We start from the raw sequence: 10,155 nt of genomic DNA, 5'->3' as shown, positions 1-10,155 counted from the left end.
TCCTTATTTGACGTCATTTGCGTATTTATCGATAATATCCTATTTTAAACACGAAACCAAAGTCTCCAAAAACTTTAAAGGTTTATCAATGTTTTCTATAATATTTAGGAACAAGTCTCGAGCTATTGTGCTGTATCGTTTAAGTACTCAAGGGGTATACAGTTTTACAGGAAAACGGAATATAAGTTGGAAGTTCAATGTTCAAATCCTTAGATTTGACATCCATCACAATTCTATGATTGTAGAGGTTATTAAAATACACAAATATATGTTTATGTATGTTTATGTAAATACATAGTATTTACTATGTATTTATTTGTAATATATTTATGTGTTCACGTAGAGTCCAAGTCGAACTATAATATTTGTCACAATCGATCATTTTTACCTTCAAAATTTAAGCAGTTTTAGGGACATAGAATGTATCGATTTTATACTGTTTGTAAGATCATTTATTCAAAATCTTGAATGAAATGTATTATTAGCATAGCGCACTAAATAAGAGTTCCAGTAGATTTTTGTCTTTGCTGCAGTTTTCTTTGGAGGCCTAATCTTAGCAATTTTTAAATATAAAAATTTTCTTCGTTACTAAAGCATTTATTCGTTGGTTATAAGAAAGAGTGCCTCTACTCGGAAAATGCCCCAAGTGACTGAAATATCATATTTCTTTTTTTAAATAATAACTAAAATAACTCACATTATTATTATTTGAAGCTTCTATTATCGGAACTCATAATTATAGGGTTGTAAGAACCTTGTGTAATGCGTATAATGCGTATATGTACTTGAATTGATACAAAATTGTATTGTATATATATATATATATAATATATTATGATGTTTTTTATGTAGTATGATATTAGAATTAAGATCTTTATGTGTATTTAATAAATCTACTGTATTTAATTGTAAAACAAATCAATAATTTTATTATTATTTAAACACATTGAATGAGTTTTCCCTATAGAAGGCATGAAATTCACAGCAGCAATTATTAACAGTTATATTGGCTGGAACATGTAATCCACTTCCTCGTTTGTCAAATTTATTCTATGTATAAATTATTGCTGTATATTCGTTAAAAGTGCATTGGAATGTTCTTATTATACATAAGATTAATGGTTTGTTTAAAATTTAATATATAAATCTATTTAAAGTCTAAAACCTTCAGATATGAGCAAACAATTTAATGTTACAATTGGTTGCACAAGTGTTGCTGATAAATCTCGATCTTCAAGTAATAAATGAATTACTTACTGTTCTGTTTAAAATTTTAAAAGCCTGTCAAGTACAATACAATTTTAGGTGTAATATTGTTCAGAGATGAAACAAAGCTGATTACCTGGAAAGCTGCAAGAAGTTCAAAGTAAGATTAATTAATGAAAAGTCTAAAATACCAACACTGAACCGCCCCTGTAAGCCTTTGATGACAAAGTCAATTTAGCAGAAACACTTTTCCAGAGTATTTTATGTTAAACAGAGATTGTTTCTTCCGTTCATTGGGATACCGCCCCTTTAAAATTCAATAATTTCTGCGAAATAAAGATAATTTGGAAGGAAAATAATATTTTTAGTACTGAGGATAATTATTTTTATTAAATGTAATGGAAATATAAAAACAGGGAGATTCTCCCTAAATGCTTCTAAGAAATTTAATAATCAGTTTATATGTTAGTTTTATAAAATTGTATAAAAATATATTTAACTATAAAATAATTACTAAGTAGATTATTCAACTGCTTTAATTTTAAGTTGTCAATAATACTGAATAACTAGTATAAAACTGCTTTATTTAATTGATGTTTTTATAAACTTTATAGTAGTACGACACACCACATATCATGTAACAGTCTTCTCCCAGCTTTAGTTGCATATTGCATATTATGTTTTACAATGATATACAATTGTACAGAATGAAACCGTTACATCGCCGCTCGCACACCCACAGCAAACATCAGGGAAGCGCGCGCCCATGGCGGCGAACGGGATGCCGGATCAAAACTAACTAGGTAAAATAAGAACACCGTGGTCAGTATACTCAGGTTCATTCACTAAGACAAAACATAGGCCTATCCAGTCAATAGAAATATATAAGTATATATACTATAAATAAAAAAAAATAAAAAGTGCCTGCAATAGTAGATACCTCAAACAATCCTTGTCAGGTGCACCTGCATACAAAAATTAGAAACGCCATAATTTGAAACAAGAAATGCCAATTTCACCCGGTATCCTTCGGCTAAGGGCGGGCTCCTAATGAAATCCAAGAAATAACTAAATATATCTAAAACTAACTTAAAATTAAATAACAAAATATAAACTATATAAATGGCAACAATAACAATAACAAATAAATAAAGAATATAAGCAGGGTATCACAGAAGACTAGAAGCAGGGTGTTGACTAGAAGAAATGTCCATCATGGTGGCCCTCCTTCAGCAGAGCGCAAAAGCGAAGGTTCTCTGCGACCACGCATGATGGAGAGATGACAGGAGGAAACAATTCATCTCTTGGACCTCATCAGTGAGGGGCCGTAAACTTAGCCGCACATGTCAGAAGGAAAACAGCTCAGCAAAACTAACAAAAACACTTAATTAAACAAAATTTTAAGCTGGAGCTACTCCTAACTTGTACACCACGGCTCGGAGTCTTTGCCACTCTACCGGAAAAGCCAAACGCCTTCAAATGGTCAGTGGCCTCTGCAGCCAATAAACCACACACACATACACTATATAAAACACACATGAGCCGGGGAGATATAGGTATTGAACCGGCTCAGACTCCCCCCCCCAAAAGGAGGAACTCCCCTCTGTTAATTTCTTCAAAATGAAGAACCAAACGAAATGCCTCTCCCCCCAATGGTTGAAGAATTATAAACCGGAAACCCTGAAGTCTGCAGAAGGTAAAACCAAGAAAATCCAGTTGGAGGCAAGAAATCACTCCAAGAGTTGCGTGAGTACAAAGAAGAAAACAGGAACCTTGATCAGGAAGAAGGAGCAGAGGTGATCAGGCCTCTGGACCTAAAACCCTCCCGCACAGACTAAAGAGAAATCACGGATGACTCCGGCAAGGCTTCAGATGGGATATGTGCGCCTTCCTGAAAATCTTCCCGGACTGAGGATCTCCCAGTCGGGCAGTCACCGGAGTCAGAAACTTCAAGATGCGGTGGGGACCAGTCCACCTGTAGCAAAGTTTAGCAGCTCTTATATCCACAGCCGAACTGACTGGGTGAGCCTTGCAGTAAACTAGATCCCCCACCTGGAAGGGATTGGCAATACGACCTCGGTTGTACTTCCTCCTTACTAACTCCCTAGCCCGAATGAGATTCCGCCTGGCTGCCTCCCAAGTGGCTTTCACATTGGGAGTACCAGGAGGTGGCAGAAGATCGCTAATTTTCCAAAGGTTCGCCAAAGGGTTGTTTGGCGGAAAGCCAAATAATAACTCGAAAGGTACCGCCTTGTGACTTTCATGCTGGGCCGTATTAAAGGCAAATTGGATCCAAGGTAGTTGTTGATCCCAGGTGGTCTGATTTTCCGCATGAAAGGCAATGAGAGCAGATCGAAGATTGCGATTAAACCGTTCGGCGTGAGAAGGCTGAGGATAGAAAGGGGAAGTAGTCACATGGCGGATTCCGTGCCCAAAGCACATTCTTTTAAAGATATTGGAGACAAACTGTGAACCATTATCGGAAACTAAGGGGATTCCAAAGTGTTGAAAAAAATGGTTACGAAGTGCTTGCACCGTGAGCTGCGCGGTAGCAATCCGCAATGGGAACAACCAAACAAACTTGGAGAAGGCATCCACACAAACAAGTAGGAACTTATTTCCGGACTTGCTACGCGGGAGAGGCCCAACATAGTCAATGAAAACCTTCTCCAAAGGTTTTTTCCGCCACCTCAGATGACAAAAGACCCAACTTGGTATTTTGAGCGGGTTTGCTTAGCGAGCACAGTTCACAAGAACGTACTCGAGCTGCAATATCCCGGTCCATACCTTTCCAGATGAACTGATCCCTAATCTTCGCGATGGTCTTATGAATTCCTAGATGTCCGCCCACAGGAGAAGAATGAAAATACTGAAAGACCATCGGTACAAGAAAGCTTGGCAGCACTAACTTAGGTTTTCTCCGCTGCTTGTCACGGCTGCATAGAGCACCTCGGTACAGAAAATAAGGAGGGTGGGCACCTCCGTTTTTAAGCTCATTGATGATAGCAGTCAGCTCGGGATCCTTAAGTTGGTGTGGAACAATGTCCGAAAATGCCAGAGGAAAGTCTAGGAGCACGCCACAACATGGCGGCTCTGATAAATTCTGGTGGTCGTTGGGTAAGTGATACATGCGTGACAGAGTGTCCGCTATGATATTTTGGGTGCCTCGCACGTGCTGCACTGTGAACTTAAGGGCAGAAATCTGGACTACCCAGCGACCAATCTTCCCGAGCTGACGGGGGTGGGCAAGGAGCCAAGAAAGAGCCTGGTTGTCGGTTTCCAACAAAAATTCTTTATGTTCTAGGTAACGCCTGAACTTGTTAATTCCAAACACGACAGCCAAACACTCCAGCTCATAAACAGAACAACTCTTTTTCTCACAAGGGGTTAACGTGCGTGAAGCATAAGCTATGGGCTGCCGGATACCATCTACTTCTTGCGATAAAACAGCAGCAACGGCTAAGGAGGAAGCATCAGTTTGCAAGACGAACTTACGACTGAAATCAGGCATAGCCAAGACTGGAGGCTGCATCACTGCCTCTTTCAGCTGCTCAAAAGCAGTCTGTTGCGCTTCACCCCACTCAAACTTGGCACCCTTTTTCCTAAGAGAGTTCAGAGGGGCCGCCACTTCAGCAACATTGGGGATGAAACGACGATAAAAATTTATCATTCCCACAAAACGGGCAATCCCCTTGGCATCCTTAGGAGGAGGAAACTCCCTGATTGCCTGGGTTCTCTCTGGATCAATACAAACACCTCGAGAAGAGACAAGATGACCCAGAAACGATATTTCAGGCTGAGCAAAACTCACCTTTTCAGGATTGACGGTAAGGCCAGAATCTCGCAGCCTAGTTAGAACTTCCCTCTAGATGAGTCAAGTGCTCCTCATAACTCTCACTGTACACAAGCAGGTCATCCAGATAGTTGAACACGAACTTAAATTTGACATCATGAAAGATAGAATCCAGGAGTCTGGTGAGTGTCTGGGCCCCCACAGCCAAGCCCATTGGCACTCGGGTGAACTGGTACAAATTCCAAGGCACACAAAAGGCAGTGAGAGGTCGAGACTCGTGTTTTAGAGGAATCTGATGATATGCCTGATTAAGATCAAAAATGGAGAAATACTTGGCCTTACCAAACCAGTCGAAAGCAGAATGCAAATCGGGGAGAGGCACGGAGTCAATTTCTATCTGAGCATTGAGCTTTCGATAATCCAGGACCAATCTGGACTTCCCATTAGGTTTCGGCACTAGAAACGCTGGACTGGAACAATTTGAGCAAGACGGCTCGATTACCCCACTCTTAAGTAAATCATCAATCATATTTCTCAGAATTTCCATCTTGGGCGGAGCAAGCTTATATGGATGGGAACGTACAGGACGGGTGTCTGTAAGACGAATCTCGTATTCCAAGAGATTGGTCGTGCCCAGTTTGTCAGTTAGGACTTCAGGAAAACTGGAACAAATCTGCCTTATGTCCTCAGCCTCTTTCGGCGTAAGATGTCCTAGTTGGTCAGGAGGAGTCAAGCTCTTATCTTCCATCTCTAAGGCAGCAGTCCCACGAGACTCGACATCTGAAAAGGGAACGAGCACCCGCCTGGCGAAAGCAAAGAAAACATGACTGGAGGCCAAATCCAAAATCATGCCAGTTTTTCCGATAAAATCTGCTCCCAAGATGAAAGGAAAAGTCAGGTCCTTAGCCACCAAAAAGCTCCAATCCCAAGAGAAATAATTAATTTTGATGTGAATCTGGGCACTACAGATAATAGGTAAAGGTGTGCGTGAAGCAGTCCAGCAGATAAGTGAACTAGGCTCAACCTGCCGTATTACCCCAGAGGATTTTAGATCTTCAAAAAACGACAAAGAAATCAGGCTGCGTGCTGACCCAGAATCAACCAGGGCCTTCTGCACCACATTCCCTTACAAGCACATCCAGTTGTGGGCAGGTTGAGCGGGCAGCCCTTACTCCCTGCGCAGCCAGAGCAGCAACCTCCCCTCTCGGCCAACGATGATAACTGTCCCCAAGTCTATTTCTTTCTGTTTTCTTTCTGTTCTGTATTAAACCAGCTACCCTTTTACCATCAAAATTAGGTACATATTTGCCCTCAAAATTACCTTTACGGCACGAGTCGGGCTTACTCGTCCGCAAGCTTACAATTTTTTTTTATTAAGTGGACAAAACGGTCTAATATGTCCCACTTGCTTGCAGCCATAACAGGTAGGAGGCTGCCTACGGGAAGGAGCAGCTGCTGGCTCAGACTGCACCGGAGCATGGACCGGCCCCGGAGGCAAGTGAGGAAGATGCCTCGACATGGCCTTCCTTTGATCATCCGCATCCTGAACCCCTCTAGAGATGATGGAGAGGTGGTCCAAATCCGCAAAAGATGCGGGACGGCTACAAAAAATCAACCGGGAGCGTTCTTCAGGTTTAATGCCCTCCAAAATAAGGCTCACCAACTCCGTTTCGCTCAAGCTCAAGCGCAACACCCGGGCTACATCCCGTATCTCCCCGACAAAATGGCTCAACGTCTCGTCTGGTGCCTGAGGACGGTAAACGCGTTCCACTCGCAAGCGCTCCCTAACCCGAGCAGGTACAAAGAACTCCAAGATCTCGGCGTGGAATTGGTCAAAGGTGGCACCTCTCTTAAGGCAGTCTAGAAGGCGATCAAAAAGCGGCCTTAAGGAAAACTGCGCTAAAATCTGCATAAGCATGGCATCTGTCATACCAGGAAATTCTCTTAGCTTAAAAACTTCCAGAAGGAAATGGATAAGTAAATTAGTGTCAAGTCCATCAACTCTGGGGAAGTGTTGTAAAACACTCCCCAAAGGATGAGGCAGTTTGCCAAAGCTAGAAAAGGAAGGCACAACTATAGATGATGCCTCACCAGCCGCTTCAGGAGGGCCACTACCCATCGGAGACATAGTAACTCTGGGAGGCTCGAAAGAAAGAGCCGGTGGATGGTTAGCAAAAGTAATGGTAGTGGGAACCTCCGTTGGAGTGACAGCGGTAAATAGTACCCCCTTCTCTTTCACCGAGCACACCTCACTCAAACCATCTAAGGCTTGTTTTAATTTATTACTGGCCGAAAAAGCCCAACTTTTAATATCAGAGTCTAAACTAGGAGCTGACATAAGTAAAACTATTCTGTCACGCCAATGTAAAACCTGAGATGCCAATCTAGCCTTTGCTGACCCGGACATGGGAAGTGACTCAAAATTAATATCGTCTTCTAATTCCTCCATTCGGGTTTTACAAAACTCAAATTCTGTGTTAATTTGGAACTCTGCATTCCAGCTGCGGTCCAACGCTATACAAGCCCGTAATTGAGCTCTTAATGCCCTCACATCTCCCTCGGGCTTCTGTCCTCTCGCCAGGACCTCAAAAACCAACTCGGGCTTGCGTAGATGTTCAGGCACCAGGGAAAACGCCATACCAAACAATTAAGACAAATAAATACAACAATAAACAACAAAGCGTACGCAACAATTACTTAGTAACCTAAGTGGACTCAACTCACAAAAGGCTTACACTGACGAGGTCCAAGTGAAGAACTCAACACCTGCTACCCAATAGAAGGATACCCTGCAAATATACACTAACCACAACCTACAAACACAGAAGCAATAAATATAACAAAACAACACATTGATAGGGGAGAAGTAGAGTACAGTTAGATAAATTTAGCGGTTAAGCAATTTAGAGTCCCTTGCTCCCTGCAAAGGGTAAGTCTGCAGGAAGCAAGACACTAAACCAATTCCACCCGGTATCCTGTGCTAGGGCGAGCTCCTAATGAAAAAAAGTTGTATACTCTAACCTCCCCATACCTAACACTAACCTACACCAACAAACAAAACCAGAACTGAGAGACAGCTGAGAGAGCAGCGAACCACGCTCTGCTACCATTGAAACCGTTACATCGCCGCTCGCACACCCACAGCAAACATCAGGGAAGCGCGCGCCCATGGCGACGAACGGGATGCCGGATCAAAACTAACTAGGTAAAATAAGAACACCGTGGTCAGTATACTCAGGTTCATTCACTAAGACAAAACATAGGCCTATCCAGTCAATAGAAATATATAAGTATATATACTATAAATAAAAAAAAAATAAAAAGTGCCTGCAATAGTAGATACCTCAAACAATCCTTGTCAGGTGCACCTGCATACAAAAATTAGAAACGCCATAATTTGAAACAAGAAATGCCAATTTCACCCGGTATCCTTCGGCTAAGGGCGGGCTCCTAATGAAATCCAAGAAATAACTAAATATATCTAAAACTAACTTAAAATTAAATACCAAATTTTAACTATATAAATGGCAACAATAACAATAACAAATAAATAAAGAATATAAGCAGGGTATCACAGAAGACTAGAAGCAGGGTGTTGACTAGAAGAAATGTCCATCATGGTGGCCCTCCTTCAGCAGAGCGCAAAAGCGAAGGTTCTCTGCGACCACGCATGATGGAGAGATGACAGGAGGAAACAATTCATCTCTTGGACCTCATCAGTGAGGGGCCGTAAACTTAGCCGCACATGTCAGAAGGAAAACAGCTCAGCAAAACTAACAAAAACACTTAATTAAACAAAATTTTAAGCTGGAGCTACTCCTAACTTGTACACCACGGCTCGGAGTCTTTGCCACTCTACCGGAAAAGCCAAACGCCTTCAAATGGTCAGTGGCCTCTGCAGCCAATAAACCACACACACATACACTATATAAAACACACATGAGCCGGGGAGATATAGGTATTGAACCGGCTCAAGAATGTGTGTACAAATTTATTTAATGTGCAGTTTTATGTCGATTTAATAATTATTATTTCCCTGAGATCAATTTAGTAATGTTTGTTAAGGAAATCCGATGGATTAACACGCTCCATCTTGTTTACATAGAAATTGAGGTTTAAGCAAAACATGAAGTCTATAGATTTGTCCTTTCTGGGATAAATAAACAGACGGAGAGAATTTTAATTTATCTACTATCCTAAGTAATAATTTTCGCTAATAGTAATTCTAAAAATGTTTGTATGTGAAATATTTAATCTTGAATCTACAATGAAAATTTCTACTCCATAGTTACTAGTGGGATTCACCCTCACGTCTTACTAAGATATATACTACAGTAAGTTAATATAAGTCTTGTATAAAATCACTGCATCTATTGTATAATAGATGTACGATTCAGGGTTGATATGTATAACATGGCTTCGGCTCAGGAACTCGACTCTCAAGAAACGTGTCCTGAATAAACAGCTATTTCAAATTTCATCTTCGATCGGAAATACTTCAAACATATATAGGTGAGTGAATCACGTCCTTCTTTATAGTATATGAAATATGTATATCGAAAGATATGAATCCTCAAACATCAATATGTGTAATAACATAATTGGATTGTAGTGTAGAAACCTTATGTTTTTACACAAAAATAGATTAATCTTTTTGAATATATTCTTAAAATACTTTTGTTCAGTATGCTGGTTGGCCATTAATTTCGGATTTATCTATGATTGGTTCCTAGTCGTTTAATTCGGTTTTAGTGGTAATTAAGGAGTTTAGTTGTCTTAACACCTCCACTGGGACACGAGACATGTACCTGCAAGCACAGTCTGGGTAGTCAAGAAGAGTATCCACCATTTAATAAACTTTACCTACAGATTATATAATCAAACTATACTACTAATCTACGTACATAGCCCTTTATTAAACCCTTATTGGCTTCTACCAACCAATGTCGTGACGCGAAGAGGCATATTTATTTTCATTCAATATATTCTTTAATTATGGTTATTGTCCAGGAGCCGAGAGCCAGATTGCATTGTATAAGAAAAAAAACATGGTATTTCTTGATATTCAATAAGAAATTTATCATCAGGAAAAATAAAACGTCAGCAACAATCGGTTTGGTAAAGGTCGAAATAGTAAGATTCCAAAATTTGAAGCC

The sequence above is a fragment of the Homalodisca vitripennis genome, chromosome 4, assembly GCF_021130785.1.
Source record: "Homalodisca vitripennis isolate AUS2020 chromosome 4, UT_GWSS_2.1, whole genome shotgun sequence".
NCBI classification, from domain to species: domain Eukaryota; kingdom Metazoa; phylum Arthropoda; class Insecta; order Hemiptera; family Cicadellidae; genus Homalodisca; species Homalodisca vitripennis.
Note: the sequence above shows the minus strand (reverse complement) of the source record.